This window comes from Pinus tabuliformis, chromosome 8 (assembly GCF_031772625.1).
Source record: "Pinus tabuliformis cultivar Carrire ecotype Pingquan chromosome 8, CPIR1, whole genome shotgun sequence".
Taxonomy (NCBI): domain Eukaryota; kingdom Viridiplantae; phylum Streptophyta; class Pinopsida; order Pinales; family Pinaceae; genus Pinus; species Pinus tabuliformis.
Genome location: NC_142294.1, coordinates 230,316,929 through 230,338,401, shown reverse-complemented (window position 1 = coordinate 230,338,401; position 21,473 = coordinate 230,316,929). Strand labels below are relative to the sequence as shown.

The following is a 21,473-nucleotide window of genomic DNA, read 5'->3' as shown; positions in this document are numbered from 1 at the left end:
TTTGTTGAGCACAATGGGGAGAGGCACCAGCTGCAATTTCAGAAGGTTCGAAGTGAAAGAGTGGCAGATATCACCATTTTATTCCAGCAGCAGGACCAAAAATTTACTGTGTCCGCACAGAGCTTAGCTGGGCTGATATTTGATCACTTGGGCAGTGATTTCTCAACCTAGGTCTTTGCTTGCTTGCTGTAGCAAGCCCACATTCCTGTTTCCTTCACTATATTGTACCTATTCCAGTCAAAATTTAATATAAAGACCCAGTTTTGGTGCCAATATATGTGTATCTGCTATTTATGTATGTTTGCCATTTTTGGGTGATGTTCATGACATGTTTTTCTGTGATTCATTGTTAATTTCCTAATAGGAATATTACAGTGGTATCAAAGCCATGGTCTTGGCTAGCTGTAGGGTAGCCAACTAGATCATGGAAGATTTGGGCATGTATGCACATTGACGGGTTAAACCATAGACAACCCATGGCTCAAGGAAGATTTAGTATACAGGAATTTTGGGAAGGAATCCGTTGGAACGATGAGAGATTGGCCCAATTGAGGAAGGTGTTGGACCAGATCTATCCTCATCCTTACAGCAAAGACACTAGAGGTGCATAGCCTGTGGGGGTACAACCATCTACACCATGTGGGAAAAGTCGACAAAATCAAAGCACTAGATCTCAAAACGAGCAGACAAACCAGGGACAGTTAGAGGATGAGACCAGGAGGCGATTTGTTGGTGGAGACCTAGCTTTAGATATCAAGAGCCTGAGGAGGAGGTTGAGCATGAGGCTAAGGACACGCATGGTTGTGAGGAGCACATAGACACACCCAGCATGACGTATGAATCACCCTTGTTGGAGATTCCTTCGATAGCTCAAACTGACACCTTAGTGGAGAGAGTAGAGCATACACTCAGAGGACCTTCTGTTGAGGAGGTGCCACCCATGGATGAGATATCGACAGTTGATGAGGTGCCTAGTGTTGTGACCATGTTTTTAGACGATGGATGCCCATAGCAGATTGATGAGGCGCCTAGAGGCATATATGTCGTTGATGAGGTGCCAGAAGAGACAGAGGGATCCAGAGTTGTGACCAAGTTTACAGATGATAGCCACCCCCTACAGTTTCATCAGTTCCAAGCAAGCGTTCTAACATTGAGGAAGAAGGCCACGACAATGCAAGAGGTCATTCTGCAGCAGACCAAGGAGATGGAGGGCATGAGAGCGGCTTGTGCCGAGTCAGTGGCCAAACTGACTTGTGTTGGGGAATGGTTGGATTCCCTAATGGTGTAGTTAGAGTACACATTGTTGCAACAGAGCAACCCTATTCATACATACATACATGACGCTGGTAGCACTAGTAGGTTGCCTCTGCACGTTGGAGAGGGAAAGGCAGAGTCACCTCGACAGATTTTATGTGTTGACTAGGATGGTGAGATGAGGTGACATGAGCTGCACATGGGGGCAGCATTCGCAGGACAAAGGGCTTGTTCTGTGCACGGGAGTCTGTACATTTGATCCCTCTCTTAGGGTTGGATGGCAAGACATTTTGAGTTGGTACCTAGTGGAGTGGGCTATGGAGATCGTAGTGGACCGAGGGTGAAGCTCAGCAAGAGCTTTTAGGCATTGGGGATACTAGAAGCCCAAACTGACAATGGGATCCGGGGGGACTACCTATCATTTCCCAGATATGTCGGTTAACTATGACATTGGTGGTATAGTTGACCTAGCGATTGAGTGCATGCATTCGCTAGGGGAGTTTCAGTCAACACCAGTGGCCAACCAGTTTATGGACAAACTCCTTGGGTTTTCTTAGTATGATGGTTGTACATGGGATCACAGGATGATCAACATACTCTGGCAGGAGTTTGTCAGAGGAGGTGGCATTGACAAGCCACCAGACAATGCCTTGTACGGAATCGAGGGTTCTCCCCAATTATGTGGGGCACAGTGGTGGCATTGCCACGGGCACATAGGAGGATTCACCTCTCATGTCTCTCAGAGAGGATTTGGAGGTGAGGCCCATGCATCAAAGGGAATGGTGATGTGACAGTGGAGGTGGCGATACCAGTAGGGTGCGGGTCGACACGTAGTACCTCAGCTCTAGATCATGCCATCTAGTGGCGTGTAGTGCACAAAGGTGCATGTTGGTGTGCCGCAGTGCATAGGTTTACACCATGGAGTAGGGCTAGCGACTCACACCACAATGGGTTTGTTAGTGTAGTGAAAGATGCGTTGGTCCATATGGGAAACTCAATGGTACAAGGTGATACAGCAGCAGGGAGGGTAATTTAGTGGTGTACAGGGACGGGTCGCGGCATACAGTGTCATGCGAAGGAGTACGATAATATTTGGGGGTGTGCAGTGGCATATGATGCAGCTCAGTGGGCTCTTGGAGCGTTGCCTCCAAGGAGACTTATGGACAAGGACATTAGGTGTACTATTGGGTGCAGCTCACCTGGGATCGATGAGGACGTTGTTGAGCATATGGGGACACCGTGTTTAATGGAGACAGGTCTTCGATGGGGTTATCAGCAAATCTGAGGTGGAGAGAGGGTCATCCATAGGATTACTCTTCAGTATCCTAGCAGACTCTTGATCATACCCTTGGGGACCTACCCACCCATCACCATCCAATTTTTCTTACATTCGCAGAGCGTTTGGTTGTTTTTCCTTGATTCTCTTCGTTCCAGCAACAGGACATGGGAGGCTCACCTTAGGCAATTGGATGAGACATCGCGTGTCATGGGCAGGGAGGAGATTCTCTAGTTAAGGCATTTGGTGGGTGCACAAACTGACGAATACATGCTTAGGGATGGCGTGGTTTATTACCGAGGTAGCATATGTTCCACCCCTGGGCTCACACTTAGAGAGGTGATTGTGAGGGAGCTACATGATGCACTTTTGGTGAGGCAGCCTGAGGCGTTATAGGCAAGGTTGCGTTATAGGACGTTGTTGTGCATATGGGGACACCATGTTTAATGGAGACAAGTTTTCGATGGGGTTATCAGCAGATCCGAGGTGGAGAGAGGGTCATCCATAAGATTACTCTTCAATATCCTAGCAGACTCTTGATCATACCCTTGGGGACCTACCCACCCATCACCCTCCAATTTTTCTTACATTCCCAGAGCGTTTGGTTGTTGCCCCTTGATGCTCTCTGTTCTAGCAACAGCACATGGGAGGCTCACCTTAGGCAATTGGATGAGACATTGTGTGTCATGGGCAGGGAGAAGATTCTCCAGTTGAGGCATTTGGTGGGTGCACAAGCTGACGAATACAGGCTTAGGAATGGCGTGGTTTATTGTCGAGGTAGCATATGTTCCACCCTTGGGCTCACACTTAGTGAGGTGATTGTGAGGGAACTACATGATGCACTTTTGGCGAGGCAATTTGAGGCGTTACAGGCAAGGTTGCGGGGGAGCGCCCCCCCCCCCCCCACGTCCCCGCTCTGAATTCACACTCTGGTCGGGAGCTATTTGGGAGGCAGTTAGGAGTGCGCACCCGAAATTGCTCCTAAAGAGGGAACTATTTCGGGAGCGCGCTCCCGGCAAAAAAAAACGCTCCCCGGTTTTTCGGAAGCATTTAGGGGAGCGTTTTCTCCTTGACCGCTCTTGTATGCTCTGGGAGCCCTTTTTAAGATGGAGCGGTTGGAGAGTGATCGCTCCAGACCCTTCTTGGACTTTGGAATCATGTAAAAAGGTTTAATATTGAGTCAAGTATGATTTATGTAACCTCCACACCAAGTCGGCCTAAGGGACACCAATTCAACCTCACCTGGAGCCTATAAATAGAAGGAGATCGAATTCATTTGGAGCATCTCATCTCAAGCAAGTTCGATATCTCTAGTGAAGTTGGAAAAATTGTGAAGTGGGTCAAGGAAGTCAAAAGGAGTGTGAGTTGGGTCAAGGCTAAGGAGAAGGAATAAATCGAAGTTTTGGTGCTACTCTCTCTCTCTTTTGCGCCCTAGTATGAGAGATCGAAATCTTCCAAGTGTTGTTGCTGCCAATTTCTACTTAATGTCATAAGTCGCTGCATAGTCGAAGTTGTTGGGGTGGAAGTGTCACTGCAAAGGAGTTGAAGATCTGGAAGGACTGACTTGGTGTGGAGGGAAAGTTTGGTCTATGTCTATGTCGAAGAGTGTTGACTTTTGGTAGCATCGGATGTGCTCTAGCTCCGAAATTTTGTGAAGGGGCTAGAACACATAAGATCTCCAGAACCCAGAAATCGTTTGGATAAATTCCACCCAAATGAGGAGGTATTAAAATAATTAATATTTTTAATGAGTTCTTAAGTCTAAACTTAGGAAAATAAAAATATTAATGGGTATTAATAAGAATATGTGTGAGAAACTTCTAAGTGACGAGGATCAAGTCTGTTTTAATCTTAGTCGTTGATTAGGGACTTAATCTCAGTCGTTGATTCATCAACAGGAAAAGTATAAGAGGAGGCTTGAGGGTCAGTTGGAGATACACTTGAGAGATCAGTTAGTTCGATTTTTCTGGGGTGAAGTTTGCTGAGAAAATCGAACAAGTGATCTGTTGCAGCAGACATGCAGGGATAATTGAGGTTGGAGGATCTTCTCCAGGACCTTGAATACACAGCAAAGAGAGGCAGAGAGACGCCAAAGGAGGCAATGCAGACCCAGGGAGACTGACGCTGGGCCAGGAAAGGCCCACGCATTTCCAATGCTGGGGTAGAGCCACCCTCCAGCAAAAATCCGAATTTAGTTGGGGAGCAGCAGGATCAGCTGAGAAGGCTAACGTCAAAGCTCCAGGAGGCAGAGGAGGCAGCACAGCACTGACGCAGTGTCCTAGTGTGCTCCACGCAGGCCCACGCAGCTACTGCGAAGGGGAAGAACACTTGTAGGAGGGGACAGCCAATCCAATTGCCAAAACAGAGAGATTTTGCCAGGTGAAGTGAGGTAATCTCACTTAGGTTTCTGCCAGTATATTTTTATCTATGTAACTAGATTGCTAAGAGGGCGTCCAAAGTTGTATTCAAAACTACTGCTTAATAATAGAAAACCCTCAAAGTTGTTGCACCAGTTTTCCCGCATTGAGTTTTTCTGGGGACATTTGTCCAAAAATAACAGTGTCCCTTGTGTATTTGTCTCGTTCTATTTTCAGTTCATGATTTGTATGTATGTGTAGTCTGCAATTGTGTTTTTCATCGTTGTTTAATAATTAAATAACTTGTTGAATGTAAAAACAAGTAGGAGATGATAAACCAGTGATTGCATTAGGATTTTTGATGTGTAGATTCAGAAATTTTCACAAAGAGTCTCAAAGAAAACTATTGAAGGAAGAAATTTTTTGACTGGGTTTTCCCCTCGAGGGGGGTTTTGCCCTAGCATAGTGCCTACATCTTGTGTCTTGTGATTTTGTGATCCTCATACACACATAATATGGTAATTCCATAATGAAAGATAAGATAATAAAAAAGTAAAAGGACTAAAAGAAGCCAACATAATTGTCAAGAAAAAGAGCTCAAACCCTAATCTACTTGCATTGATTTCTCAACATGGTATCAAAGCTAGGGTCAGGAAAGGTTGAAGATGACTTCGTTGGCACAAAAGGAATGGACATGGATTTTCCCTCTTTGATAAACTATATGAGAATGGGTATCAACATAGTTGCAAGTTGGATCAAGAAGGTCATTCACTACTTATTCAGCAAGGTCAAAAGTCAAGGGTTCTTGGTTGCTCTTACAGGTTCTCTTAGTGATGACAATGCATGGATCATTGATAGTAGAGCATTGATTCACATGACAAGAGAAGGTAAACAACTTCATACACTATCAAAGGAGCCATCTTCTCATGCAGTGGAATTGGGTGACAACAAAAGCTATGCTATTAACGGCCTAGGATCAACATCGTTGAAGCTAGAAAATGGATTGAAATTGCACCTCAACAACATACTATATGTTCCACGTTTGAAAAAGAATTTGCTTTCTATTTCTTGTTTACAAGGTAAAGGGGATAAAGTTGCTTTTGTTGATGGAAAAGTATTGGTTTGGGGAAAGAGGAAAAGACTCTAGGATTGATAAAGCTAGGGTTATTGGAGTTCGTGAAGGAAGCCTTTATAGAGTTATTACACCACCTCCTCAAGCTTTGGTTCACATGGAGATCAATCCCATTGAGCTATGGCATAGGAGGTATGGTCATCTACATTATAAGGTTATCCCTACTCTTAATCATTTGGTTCATGGCATCCCCAATATGAAGTTAGATCATGAATGTGTGTGCAAGGGATTCTCTTTGGGAAAACATACAAGAAAACTAGTTCCAAATAGTGAAACTAGGTCTAAAGAGATATTAGACCTCATTTATTCTTATGTGTGCGAGCCCATCTTTGACAAATCACTTGGAGGTCATCTCTACTATCTAACATTCATTGATGACCATTCTAGAAAGACATGGCTCTACATTCTCAAAACCAAAGGCAAAGTATTTGAAAAGTTCAAGGAGTTTAGATCCAAAGTGGAAACCCTAACCGAAAGAAAAATAAAAACTCTAAGGTCTGACAATGTTGGGAATACACTTCTAAGGAATTGATTGCATATTATAAGGAAGCAAGAATTAAGAGGGTACTCGTTCCCTATTATCCCGAACAAAATGGAGTGGATGAAAGGGAGAACAAGTCATTTGAAGAACGCATTCGAACAATGCTCCTTGATCAATACCTACCAAAATTTTTATGGGGAGAAACAACAATGATAGTCATGTACATTCAAAATAGAAGTCCTCATAGAAGTTTTAATAATCTAACACCCAAAGAAGTATTCACAGGAAAGAAACCAAGTGTGGATCACCACTAAAACTTTGGAAGTCCAACATACATCCATATTCCAAAGGACAAGCGAAAGAAGTTAGATTCCACAAGTATCAAGGGAATATTCGTTGGATAGAGAGTCTCTCCTCAAAAGCATATAGAATCTACATTAAGGAAGGAAGACATGTTGAAGTAAGCAGGGATGTCATATTTGATGAAAATCAAGCCTACAAGAAATCAAAGGATATTCCTATTGATTCAGATGAAGAAGAAGAATATCATCATGAAAACCCTACTACAAATCAAGAAGAAGAAGAACGAACAAGTGAGCCTACTCAATATGTCATTATCCCAACCACAAGGAAAAGGCCAAATTGGTTAAAAGCTACAATAGAAGATGTTGAAGGGCATCAAGTTGTGAAAAGAACCATCAGGGAAAGTAAAAAACTGAAGAGATATTCTAGTTATGTTGCATATATGATGAAGTTAATTGAAGTTGAACCATCTACATTCCAGGAAGTTGCACATCAACAGCTTTGGAAGAGAGCGATGAACTAAGAATATCAATCCATTATGAAGAATGGGGTTTGGGAAATCGTTCCTAGACCTAGTGACGAATCGGTTTTCACCTCCAAATGGATCTCTAAGATCAAACATGTTGTTGATGGAAGTATAGACAAGTACAAAGCTAGATTCGTTGCAAGGGGTTTCTCTCAAAAGGAAGGCATTGATTATGAAGAAACATTTGCACACACAATAAGGTACACTACCCTTAGATCTTTAGTTTCATTGGCTACTACAATGGGTTGGAATATCCATCAAATGGATGTGAAGATCGCATTTCTAAATGGGACCATTGATAAGGAAGTGTATATCGAACAACCTAAAGGCTTTGAAGTAAATAGCAGGGACTCTCATGTTTGTAGACTCAAGAAGGCCCTATATGGTTTGAAGCAAGCACCTAGGGCATGGTATGCAAGAATGGATGCATATCTCCTTAGAATTGGGTTCATAAAGAGTTTTGTTGATCCAAATCTCTACATCAAGGTCGTGAATAATGAGCCCATCATTATTCTACTATATGTGGATGATCTATTCATCACAAGTGTGGAGCAAAGAATTCAAGAATGCAAGAAGATGTTGGTAGCTGAATTTGAGATGAAGGATCTAGGACTGATGCACTATTACCTGGGTCTAGAAGTATGGCAGAAACCTGGGGAGATATATTTGGGGCAAGGAAAGTACATCATCAAGTTGTTGTAGAAATTCGGGATGATGGATTCCAAGCCTATGACTACTCCTATGATCACCAATCTCAAGAAGTTGAGGGGCTCTAACTCAAGTCTCGTGGATCCTACCTCCTATCGTCAGTTGGTGGGCTCCCTAATGTATCTGGTAAATACTAGGCCAGATATATGTTTTGCAGTAAACATTCTTAGTCAATTTCAGTTGGAGCCTCGTCATGATCACTGGATAGCTGCCAAACACATATTGAGGTATCTTCATGGCACTATACATCACTGCCTAAAGTATGATAGTAAGGAAGTCAAGCTAATTGGCTTCACAGATTCTGATTGGGGTGGCAGTGAGACCGATGGAAGGAGCACTATCGGAGGATGTTTTAGTCTAGGAGCTGCTATGATCTCATGGATGAGTAGAAAGCAAGATCTCGTTGCTTTAAGTAGTGTTGAGGCAGAATATGTGGTTGCATGTGAAGTAGGAAAGGAGGTCGTTTGGTTAAGGAAGCTTCTGACATATTTGTTCGAGAAATCTCTGGGTCCTCCTATGATTAATTGTGATAATCAAAGTTGTATTAAAATGTCTAGAGATCTCGTATTTCATGCTAGAACGAAACATATCAACAATAAGTTCCACTTTATCTTGGTGTAGGACGGGATCGTGAAGTTGAAGTATGTCTCGACAAATGAACAAGTAGCAGACATACTAAATAAGTCTCTTCCTAATAAGACGTCTGAATGTCTAAGAAACATGCTTGGTTTAGTAGATATTGTTGATTGTATTGATGATAAGAGATTGGAAGAGATTTGTTGAGGCTTTGCAAGTGAAGCGTTGCCTAGGAGGACATCTAACCGACACTTTGTGTTGATGTCTAGATCCCAAAGTAGGGAGGGTGGCGTTGGTCGTAGAGCCCCGACCTCGGATACGCACCTAGGTCCCTAGGTTGGTGGTTAGCAGGCCTGATGGTACCTAGAGAGGTTGAAAGCTTGAGACCACCTTAGTCCCACTTGGATAGATTGCCCTGGTCAGGAATCTAGTCTGTGGCATTGCGATGCCTAAACTGTTGAGAGACCAATGGATAGAATTCCCTGGTCAGGAATCTAGTCCATGGCATTGTGGTGCCTAAACTCTTCATTGTTCATATAGTTTGACATCTTCCATTATATATGTATATTATGAATAGCTCCCTAGTTAAGAGGGAGTGTTGAATAATGTAACTAGGTTCGGTCTTCATAAATGTATTTGAGTTATTATGTAATGTACTTCTCAAAAGAATAAAGAAAAATATTTTTATTATTGTATCAATGACTTATTAAAGCATGGGTTTTATGCTTGGGTCATTATTATATTAGTCAAATTCCCCATTGTAGACTCCTAGGATTAATATTGAGTCAATAGAGCCATTGTACATTTAAAAAGACACTTCTTGGGCTTTGGAATCATGTAAAAAGGTTTATTATTGAGTCAGGTATGATTTATGTAGCCTCCACACCAAGTCAGCCTAAAGGAGATCAGGTCAACCTAAGGGACACCAATTTGACCTCACCTAGAGCCTATAAATAGAAGGAGATACAATTCATTTGGAGCATCTCATCTCAAGTAAGTTCCATATCTCTAGCGAAGCTGGAAAAAGTGCTAAGTGGGTCAAGGGAGTCAAAAGGAGTGTGAGTAGGGTCAAGGCTAAGGAGAAGGAAGAAATTGAAGTATTGGTGCCACTCTCTCTCTCCTTCGTGCCCTAGTTTGAGAGATCGAAGTCTTCCAATTGTTGTTGCTACTAGTTGTTGCCTGACGTCGTAAGTTGTTGCATAGTTGAAGTTGTTGGGGTGGAAGTGCTACTACAAAGGGGTCAAAGGTCTGGAAGGGCTGACTTGGTGTGGAGGGAAAGTTTGGTCTATGTCTAGGTTGAAGAGTCTCAAAGAACACTATTGAAGGAAGAGAATTTTTGACTGGGTTTTCCCCTCAAAGGGGGTTTTCCCCTAGCATAGTGCCTACATCTTGTGTGTCTTGTGTTTTTGTGATCTTCATAAACACATAATATGGTAATTGCTTGATGAAAGATAAGATAATAAAGAAGTAAAAGAAGCCAACGTAACCCTCAAGTAATTATCAAGAAAGAGAAATCAAACCCTAATCTACTTGCATTGATTTCTTAACACAAACTCGAGAAAGACTCAGAGCAGACTCGGAAACAAAACAAAACAAAAAAAAAACTATAAAATATTTTATCTTTTTTGCATAAAAGGTAAATTAATAGCATTTCCAACACATACAAGTTATAAAACCAAGGTTTACACAAGAATTGATAACATCATCTCATAAAAAATGATCATATAACATAATAAAATTGATATTTGTATTCAAAATTTTTAAAACCAGCATGGAACCTCAATATGAATTGCAACAAGACCAATGGTCCTTGTTGTCGCCTTATAATTCACAACTGGGATTATTGTGGAGAAAATCCTTAACTTCAGTTGGTGTGGGCTTGGGGGCAAGTTTCAAATTGAAGTTATCACTCAATTCCCAACTCCTCCATCTAGGTTTACAATTACAGGCTCAATGAGTACATGCATTAAACTATAAACATGGCTAAGACAAGTAACAAGATAGACGCTTCCAAAAAGTAACATTGGTAAGCTATAACTTTAGCAAGTTCAACAAACGAAACAAGTGCTTGAGAATGAAATAAATGTTCATCAACTTGCAAAAAATCTTAAGTGATAAATATGATACTTGAAAATAAATAAAAATCTAATCAAGATAAAAGATCCATTCCAAATGTTAGCACATGAACACAAACTTAAGTGATGATGTTACTTTGTAGTGTACCGGCTTTGTAATGTGATAAGGTTATTGGTTAATTTTTAAGTTAATCCTAATTTCTAAAGCAAATTTCAAAGAACTTTGTTTCCCTACACCTCACCCTTGCTTGGGCCCTGATCTCAAAGTAAGGAGTCAATAGGGGATAGAGGGCCCCTATTGTCTTCTTCAACCAACTTATGTTGGAGGTAGATTTGTTAGTACCACAAATGCCAATTCGTTATGAAAGAAATGCTTTGCAAAAGTAAGTGACAATTGAAAATAAAGCTAACTAATGAGATGCAAGAGAAAGCTAATCTATAAATAGCAAGAAAATAAGCAATTGCAATAAAGAGATGAGCGAGTGAAGTTAACCAAGGCCATTCAACACACTAGATTGCACAACATGTAAAATGAAATGAGAAGTTAGAGAGACTAGAAGTGCATGTTACATAGAAGAGTAAGATGCATGGAAAAACAAGATGATTCTAACTCTAAACTACTTAAACAAATCAAAGCATAACAATAGCCACTCAAGTAATCACATAAGGGACACCTTCCTCAAATAGGGAAAAGGGATGCCATGGGAAAAATCCCCAAGCTGCCAGAAAAAAGGTTTTAACTTTTATTAAATTTAAGATCCCTCTTGTTGGATGAGGGATGGAGAGGGTCTCTTAGAAAGAGTTTACAAGTATTTCCCTCAAAGGGAATAATACTCTTTCAAATTCAAGTGATATGGATTCTTAGCCTAGATTGCAATGAATAGAAATAACTTAAGAAAAGATCAAGGCCTCCTTCAAAAGGCAGTGTATTATAATGGTGCTACAAAGAGAAAGTTCTCCTTGAATGCCTTTAACTAAGTAAGTTTCAAAGGACAAAATGCTACAATGATGGAGGTATACAGGCCTCCCAGACCATTGTTTAGATGCTCCAAGAAATTTAGTTTTGGGTGCTCTCTGTTGGAAACACTAAGAAGGGGGGTCAATTAGTATTTCTTTTCACTTGTTATTTTTACTAGTTAGATCACTTATAATTAGAACACAAAATGAACAATAAGAATAAATACTTTTATTAATCTCTTCTTTACAATAAAGTCAATACAATGATGTGTAGGGCTCCAACCTTAGATGAAGACACCAATCTTCAATCTCCTGGGCTCCAACCTGTAGTTTTCCAAGCACAAACTTGGACTTCCCAAGGCTCCAACCTTGTCACCTTGAAGCACCAACCTCTAGGGCTCCAACCCTATCTCTGGTACAGGCTCCAACCTGGTCCCTTGAGGACTCCTATCCTCTAGGGCCCCAACCCTATCTTCCAAAGAACCAACCTTGTCTCTATGAGGCTCCAACCCTCAACTTCAATTCGCCAAGATAAGTTTGATGATTCTTCACAGCTCCCAATATCTTCTTCAATGAGCCTTGTCAATCTCTTCAGCAATGTCTTCTCCAAATCACTTCATAAATGACAGCCTTATCTTCTTACAAGGTATCGTCGTTGCTCTTCATGTCACCCAAACAAAAACTCCAAGGTTACTCCATGAGGGCTTCAGCAAAGCATCATGTCTCCAAGGGTGTCTCCAAGACTTAAATCAATGCTTGGTGATGTCTCAAGGTGTCTTCAATCAATTGCTCAAGTTTTGCACAAGGTCTTCCAAACAGCTTCAAGTACAAGGACTACTACAAACTCTTCTTCAAGGCTTAATCAAGATATCTCCAAGGCTGTCCTCAAAGGTGCTACTAAAAGGTCTTCTTAATTGTCCGAAAATATGCTTCAATAGGTCTGTAAGATGCAACCTTCAAGAGTGCAAAACACCTTCCAAAATAAGGCAGCCTTCTACAAGATTGTTTACACACCTATCTAAAAGGGTCATAATGGTCTTGTAGTCTTCACCAATGTGGAAAAAGTTGAAGTCGGGATTAAATCGGCAAGGGTCCAAAAATTGAAAAAGTCATTAAAGTCGACAAAATTAAAAAAATACAAAAATATTCATTTTTTAAAAAATCCAGACTTTTTCAATAAAATCCTGATTTTTTCCACACAAAAAAAAAATCGTTAAAGAAACTACCTCATTCACGATTTTTTGGGAAAAGCCCCGATTTAATCCTGACTTTTTTAACTGGCAAAAAATCGGCCAACTAAATCGGCCAGCCAAAAAAATAGCGTTTTGGGGATTTAATCCCAACTTTTTCCACACTAGCAGTCTGCACTTCTCAAAAGACCTGAAGTTTTATAGGCAGTTGTCCAAGATTACAAATGCTTGAATGTTTGAGGCTCCAAATATGTGACTGTTCTAGATTTCCAATACTCCACTGTCCAAGAGCTTTTGTTTCTTCAATGCTTGCTTTAATTGCTTCACTGTCCAATACTTGCTCCTCCAAACGAGCTTTTGTAGCTATAAAAACACAGTCTAATCACCCTTCACTGGTCAAAAATTTGGTGACTGTTCTCACTAATTTCTGAGTTGAGATGACAGTCCAAGCATGTCACAGAACCGAACTACCAAGGGTATAACTGCCCACAGGTCCGTTGCTTTAATGGCAAGAGAGCTTACCACAGGACCGAAGTTTCCAAGTCCACTGCCTCCCTATATGACTGTCCTGCAATTCTTCACAGGTGTATCCTGAGCTACACCACAAGTCTGCAATCACAAGTCCAAAGTCTAGAAAACTGCCACAGTCCGAGTTTATGAGGTCCAAGGTAATTCAGTTCTGCAATCCGAGTTTAATTCAGGTTCTAGCCTCCTCACAAGTCCAAGGTCTATCGCAGCAATATGCCCAAACAGTAATTCTTCTCGGCCTCTTTTCAGATCTCCACAGAGCTACGAGCTACATCAGCAAAAGACTGTCCTCAAAACTTTTAACTGAATTTGCCCAAAACCGAGATATCAAGTCCTCCTCGGCCTCCTTGTTGTTCTGTCCTTTTCTGTGTCTTATCTCTGAAATATTCCCTGAAATTCATGGTTAAAATGAGTCTGAACTCCTATTTATACTAATTTTGATCTTTGATGAAGAGACATGTCCTTTGGCCAAGGGTTTTGACAGTTTTCAACATGTAATTTTAAAAAAATTATTTCTCACTAATGACAAGGAATTTTAGGGCATGTAAATATTCATTGGAAATCCCTTGACCTTCTCTACAAGGTGGCGAAGAGATCTTAAAAAGATAATATCCTCATGACCAAAAAAAAAAAAAAAAAAATGTGTGGTTGATTGTCATAAAGTATGAGACAGATTTTTGGATTGTCACCAAAATGAGATCTTCATCCTTGAATGCCTCAAAGTTATGAATGCTTGTATAGGGGCCTTCCATACTTGCTCTTCATTGGCAAGGGTAGGTAGGCATTATAAGAGCATCATTCATGTGTGTAAGGCTTCATACGCATTTAGTATTTTTCCATGTAAGTAGCATATGTATCTAGAGTTTTATATATGTACTTAGGGTATCATTCATGCATAGGCTTAGGGTTGAGGCTTCTTCAATAAATAGGGCACAAGGACTAGGGCGTCATGAGCATCTAGGGCTAGGGATTTAGGATTAGGAATTATACATCAATCTTAGTGTTTAGGGCATCATGGGCATCTTAGACTTCTTCATTAATGGTTTGACATCTTCATAATGTAAGAACAACCTTAGCATCTAGGTTTTACTTCATTAATGGCATCCGTAGCACTTAGGGTTTGCATGAGTTTCATGTATCACAAGAATATTTGCCATCTCCAATAATGCCATATCGACATCAATGACAACCTTGACCAACACTCTCCTCCTCCCTTGGAATCTGTCCCAAAGTATAAATTTAAAAGGGGAAATCAAGGTCTGTTCAAAACTGCCTCTTCTCGAAACATGTGCAAAGGAAGTTCTGCCAAAAAAGAGCAGTGAAATCTACCTAAAGGCTGCAAGAAAATCAATCCTTGAAATAAGGTTAAGTCTGCCAAAGAGGGAAGTACCAAGGACCGAGGTTACTTGGGAGGGGGAGAGGAAGCGAGGAGCGGGAGCATGGAGCGACATTCAAAAGCTCCCAGTCCGGGAGCGAATTTTTATATAATATATATTTTGATGCATATATGTCAACAAAAGCATGTAGAATAATGAATTAGATATAAAAAGCATAAAAACATGGATTGAACCATATGACATCAATCATCTAGAAGTTATAATTTTCATCAACCACGTCCACAAGTTAGTAACATAGAACATATCAAGTCTCATGATTCATGAATCTTAAAGCTTCAAGCTTTCAAAATTCGATATATAACATTTATCATCATTGATCACAAAAGTTGTAACTTGTACTTGTAACCATTACCATTAACAAGTAACCAAACGATAACAAATAATATCTAACATGCAATGAAATGTTTCAACCATCAACTTTAACGAAACATCATATTCATAATTCATTACCAATGAGTTATAAATGCCAACTTCAAACCTCAAACTTAAATTGTCATATATTGTTTACAAAAAATACCATAATAAATATGAAAGAGTCAATAGTTATAAAAAGTACTAAAAACTAGAAAAGACAAGTAAATCTATTATCTACTGCTTGACCCTCTTGCCACGAGAAATTTCTAATTTCTTGTCTCGTGCTTTATTGGGAGTCACCTCCTGCATAATCGAACGACCTTAATGCTCCTGATTAAATGCACGGTCCATACCCTAGTACACTAGGTGCTCTTGATTAAATACGAGTCCCATACCCTAGTACATGACAAAATCCAATGGAAACATTGCAATGCCCCCAATCCTAAAATCCTGAAGAAATGACAAGTTTGTTGGATTTTGAGTCAGACCTAAAATTCTACTTTCACCTTATGAAATCCAATGAGGTTGGAACCACTCTCAAACATCCTGACTTATTTCATGGTAATGTTAAAAATTTAAATAAAAGCATGACATTCCACTTTAAGAATTTAACATTACCATGAATTGCATATCAACACTAGGGCCAAACTCTTGTTTCCAATCTTCCATAGCTCCCTCTATCACTCCTGAATTGGCAGGGAGCGAATTTTGGGAGCACGCTTTGGGAGCGAATTTCGGGAGCACGCTTTGGGGGCGGTTTCGGTGAGGGGAAGGGGGGGAGGGCGCTCCCCCGCAACCCTGCCAAGGACTGTCTTTTACTGGTCAAAAAAATCTGCAAAAATCAGTCATAGGGACTGTCAAAAGATGTCCTATTTCTGCCCTTGAGGTCTGCAAAAAATCAGACTTTAAAACTCAGTGGGATACCTGATTGATCAGCCCTCCAAGAAGGTCTCAATGCTTCCAAATCTCTACCAAGAAGGCAGCGAATTTTAGTCTATTAGTTAGCTAATGAAAACACCAAAATCTAGCATCAAATAAGAGCATCAAATCCCAAAAGAAATGTAGACACAAGCAAGTAAGAGAAATTATTTCAAATTTTGTTTAAGGGAACAAGTGAGCTTATTCCTCTTAAAGCAAGAAGTGTTGAAGCTTGTAGCTGTGGTCGATGTACAAGTACTTGTAAAGATGAATTATACTTGTGATAAAAGATTTTCTCAAAAGAAGATTATGCAAGGCATATTCTTCATGGCCTTTGCAAAAGAAGATTTTTTGTACTTTTAAAAGGGGTATTTTTGCCTCCAAGTTGACCAAGTCGGCCCTCCAAGGAGTCATCTCAGTCTACCTATAATGACACCCATTCACAATTGATGGAGAATATAAATAGCCCATTCGTTTTCCTCCAAGACGACAATGTGACGAACAATAATATCTTTGTGTAATGAGAGTTGTCTAAGGCATAACATCTCTGAATAATGCAAGTTGTCTGAGGCATAACATCTCTGTGTAATGCGAGTTGTCTGAGGCATAACATCTTTGAATAATGCGTGCAGTCTGAAGCATCAAACCTCTAAATAATGCAAGTTGTCAAAGGCATGACATCTATATGAAATGTGAGTTGTCTGAGGCATAACGTCTTTGTGTAATGCGAGTTGTCTGAGGCATAACATCTCAGTGTAATGCGAGTTGTCTTAGGCATAACATCTATGTGGTTATGGAGTTTCTGAGGCACTCTTTCTCTGGGGGATGTGGCATCTAAGGACCGGAATATGACATCGTGTGACCAGACTTATTGACATAGTTGTGGCAAAGTTTGGACTATTAATGGAGGGTTGACTTGGCACTTGGACTAATGATCAGGTTAGATGTGACTTGGATTTGTCTTGTTGACAAAGATTCTACAAGGAAATAATTGTTGGGTTTTCCCCTTCTGGATTTTTCCTTGGCCACTGACCTAATCTCTAGTGTCTAAGTTGTGTGCCAGTGTGGATGAGAAAATTGACAGTCTTGATGATTGTTTCATGGGCTGCCCTATTGAAAATGATATGTCAGACTCGGAGATTTTTGATGAATTGGGAGGCCATATTGTCAAAGCCATTGAAGATAGTTGTTGAATGGTGTTGTCATTGATGCCAACATCAGTCTTGAACGCTCTTAATATGTGTCATGGATTACATCAGTTGGAAACTCCAATAAAGAAGAAGCCCTAGACGAAAGGATAGAAACCCTAAATGCCCTGCACTTATTGAAGAATTTGAGGCTGAGGAATAGTGAATCTGCTCACATGAGCATCGTTATTTTATTGTCTTTGTCATGTTGATTCCAACAGAATGTGGCATGCCACATAACTCCTCATGGTTGAGGAGATATGCCTCACCGAAGTTTGAGCCCTGAAATTTGGTCAAGAAGCCCCAAACATTGATGTTAATGGCAGCTTGTCAATTGGTTTACATGTGGCATCCCTATCTCCAATTTAATCCAAAGTTATGAGGAGCCTATTCTAATCAAGCTATGTTCAAAGGAAATTTATTTTAATTTATTTTGTGGCATTGAATTGAAATTGGTCACCAAGACAAGTAGGCCTCCAAAATGGGGAAACATTATTGGCTACAAAATAATTGACATTTAAAATTCAAAACTAAATTCGGCTCCCTCCAGATTTGCCAAAGTCGGCTCCATGGAGATCCCCAATTATCTCTATAAATATAGATCAATCTGTTATGAATAAGATATTTATAAAAATAGTGAAAATAATATAAATAATAATAGACATAAACAATGATTAATTAACTAATAATTAATAGGTAAGAGGCATGTCTCTACAAACATGACCATTCATCAAAAGGTACTTACCTAGCTATATATAAAGGACACTCACTCTCAATTGTATCATCATTCTCATTCATACATTTTAATATATATTCTTGTATCCTCAATGTATATAAAGCCAAGGTTCTCAAAGAATTGCATGATTCACTAGCAGTCGAACATGTAGGATTCTTTAAAACCTACTATAACGCACGCTAGTCATTTTTTTGAAAGGGAATGAATAATGATATTCAAAAATATGTAGCAGAATGCAATAAATGCCAGAGGGGTAAAAACAAAAATATTTTGACTCCAAGACTACTTCATCCTTTAAATATCCCAAAGCAAAAATGGGAGTAAATATCAATGGACTTTATCGAAGGTTTACCCATGTCTAATGGTAAGGATAAAATTCTTGTAGTAGTTCACTAACTCACCAAGTGAGTTCACTTTATTGGAATGAAGAAATTAGACTCAGCAAAACAAATCGCCCAGATATTTTAAAAAATGTTTACAGATTACATGGATATCCCAAGGTCATTGTGAGCGATAGACAAGCCAAGTTCAAGGGTAATTTTCCAAACATATAGGAACCTACCTCAACATGAGTTCAGCCTACCATCCTCAAACAAATGGCCAAACAGAGGTTGTCAAAAAATGTTTAGAAGCCTACCAACATTGTTATGCCACAGACAAACAAAATAAGTGGGCTCAGTGGTTAGACTTCGTTGAATGGTGGTACAATTCTACTTACCACACGTCAACAAAAATGACTCAATTTCAAGCTTTGAATCGTTACGAATCTCCAAAATGGAAGGAATTCGCTACCACCGAGACGAAACTTCTAGTTGTTAAAGACCAGTTAGAAGAAACCCAAAAAGTCGTCCAAACTCTAAAAGAAAATCTAAATAATGCAAGAAATCGTAAGACGCTGCAAGCGGACCAAAATAGAACAGAGAGAGAATTTGAAGTTGGAGAATGGGTATTTGTTAAACTTAAGCCTTACAAGCAGTAGCATACAATTTGAGCCTTCTGTTGATTTTTGGGTAGCATTGGATGTGCTCTAGCTCTGAAATTTTGTGAAGGGGCTAGAACATATGAGATCTCCAAGACCCAGAAATCATTTGGTGAAATTCCACCCGGATTGTATTTTATTAAAATAATTAATATTTTAAATCTGGTTTCTAAGTCTAAACTTAAGAAAATTAAAATATTAATGGATATTAATGAAATTATGGGTGAGAAGCTTCTAAGAGATGAGGATCAAGTCTAATATAATCCTAATCATTGATTAGAGATTAGATCATGGTCGTTGATTTCTCAACAGGAAAAGTATAAAGGAAGGATTAGGGTCAGTTGAAGAAGACACATAGGGAGAGTAGCACTTGAGCTAGATCAAAATTCAAGGGCATGGTTTGCTGAGAATTTCGGAGTAAGCTTCTAGTGCAAAGAGGGGCAGTTTGGCAGAGGGTTTTTAGTCCAAGGCCGAGAATACATAGCAGAGAGGTAGTGCAGCACCAGGGAGAGACAGCGCAACTCTAGAAAGGGTGACGCAGAGGCTGGAGGGTTGACGTAGTCACTTAGAGGTAGCGTTGGGGTTCCTATGAGGCAAATCGGGCAACAGTTCAGCAGATCAATTTCAGAGCCAGGAAAGCTCACTGGGAGGGTGACGCAGCTCCTAGGGGAGGTGACGCAGTTCTAGTGCAAAGTTGGGAGCAGCCATCATTGCACAGCACTGGGGACAGCATTGTTACCAATGGGGTTTGTTCATCTAGTTGTTAGATCCGCCAAAACATTTGTCTCCGGATAGAGGTACTTCTGTCGGGTTTATTCTCTGTTGGGTGAGCCATATTTGGCACCCTAGTTGTATTCAAAAATCTGCTTAATAATAAAACCCTGATATCGGTTGCACCGGTTTTCTTGCATTAGGTTTTTCCGGTATGTTTCATCCAAAAATAAGTGTGTCCTTTGTGTGCTTGTCTCATTTACTTTTTAGTACTTGATCTATATATTGGTGTAGGCTGCAATGTATTTGCATTAATATTTCTGAAAATAACTTGTTAAATGAAGAACACAAGTGGGTAATGCAAGTCAGTTTACTGCAGTAGGATTTCTGGTTTGTTAGATTCAGAAATTTTCAAACCTTCTTGATAAAAGTCATGTTCACAATGTTTTCAATGTATCCTACCTTGGAAAGGCACTTGGCAAACATCAATCAGCACAAACAACACTTCTGACTTTAGATGACAAAGGAAGGGTCATTCTAGAACCAGAAGGTATTATCTCGATTGGGGAAAAAAACTATGATCACAAGTAATCAAAGAATACCTGATCAAGTCGAAGGACTTACCAAAAGAAAAAGTATCTTGGGACACATAAGTGTTTCGTCAACAACACCCGTTGTTACATATGCATCGAGGACAAAGCATCTTTTCAAGAGGAAGGCAATGTTATATAAAAATTAAATAAGTCTGTAATTAGTAATTAATTAGGCAAAAGGCATGATCAAGGATCATGCCCATTCACCAAGAGGCACCCAAGGCTGTATTTAAGCCAAGGCCTCCCACAATTGTAAACAGCATTCAGCTATTTAATAATATATATATATATATATATATATATATATATATATATATATATGTATGTATATGTTCTTATCAAGTTTATGTGCTTAGGAATCGGTTTGAGCATTTCCAAAGCATATCTTGAGCTGTTAGTTCTTTGACCTAGCTACTTTATTTCAACTAGAGCCATACTTTATTGAAAACTATTTTGGGTGTAAAATTTGCAAGATCCTTAGAGAGCCATTTAGCTATGATTCCTTAGTCATCTAACCTCTAAATTTTTCCAGGGAAGCCTCCCTTGTGGGGATAATATCCACCCACAAAATAGTAGGGGATTTCGCTACTAAGGTGACAGTGGTGGTGGATCTCGTTGTTGTCGAGGATCTATTGTGCCTAGCATGAGGGTGCTATATTTTGCAATAACAACACCCTTGTTCAACATAAAGGAGGGAAAGTAAATCTTTTGTTGCAATGCTTTCTAAATGTGCCCCTTATTCAACTTAATAGAGGTGTTGTGTTTATGGGTGTGATCTTCAAAAATGTGTCGAAAGCACACTCACAAGTATGATTAATGTATTTGCAATCATGCTAAGGCCATCATTTGATCAATTATTATCATTTATGGCAATAGTAGAGAGTGACTAAGTCTGACCTAGTCAGACTTGTACAGTAAGCTCATTGATCCTTCTTGAGGGTATCCCCCTACCATAAATAGACCACAATTATCATTTGCATTGAATCATCTTTTGATTTCCTTGATCTATCTTAAGAAGTGTTTTATGTATAAGGGGACCTATATGTTTGGCGTTCTATTGCGCTTGGCAATATTTCTTTATGAGCACTTGAGCATGTCCTGTGTGGTGCACTTCTGCTTGGCTATTTTTTCTCGCTAATGCACTAGGGTTTTCCATTTCTAGCGCACACATGACTAAGTTGTTGCAGAATTGGATTTGTCTTTGGTTCCACTAAATTTTCTTGCTTTCTTATGTA

The 21,473-nt window shown here is 39.9% G+C and overlaps 1 protein-coding gene across 3 annotated transcripts in view; it reads right to left on the bottom strand.

Annotated features, from left to right (window-relative positions):
* The window catches only part of LOC149234971 (callose synthase 9-like), a 385,867-nt gene that overhangs the window by 139,902 nt on the left and 224,492 nt on the right, over positions 1-21,473 (bottom strand). The gene's annotated exons all lie outside the window — the stretch shown is intronic.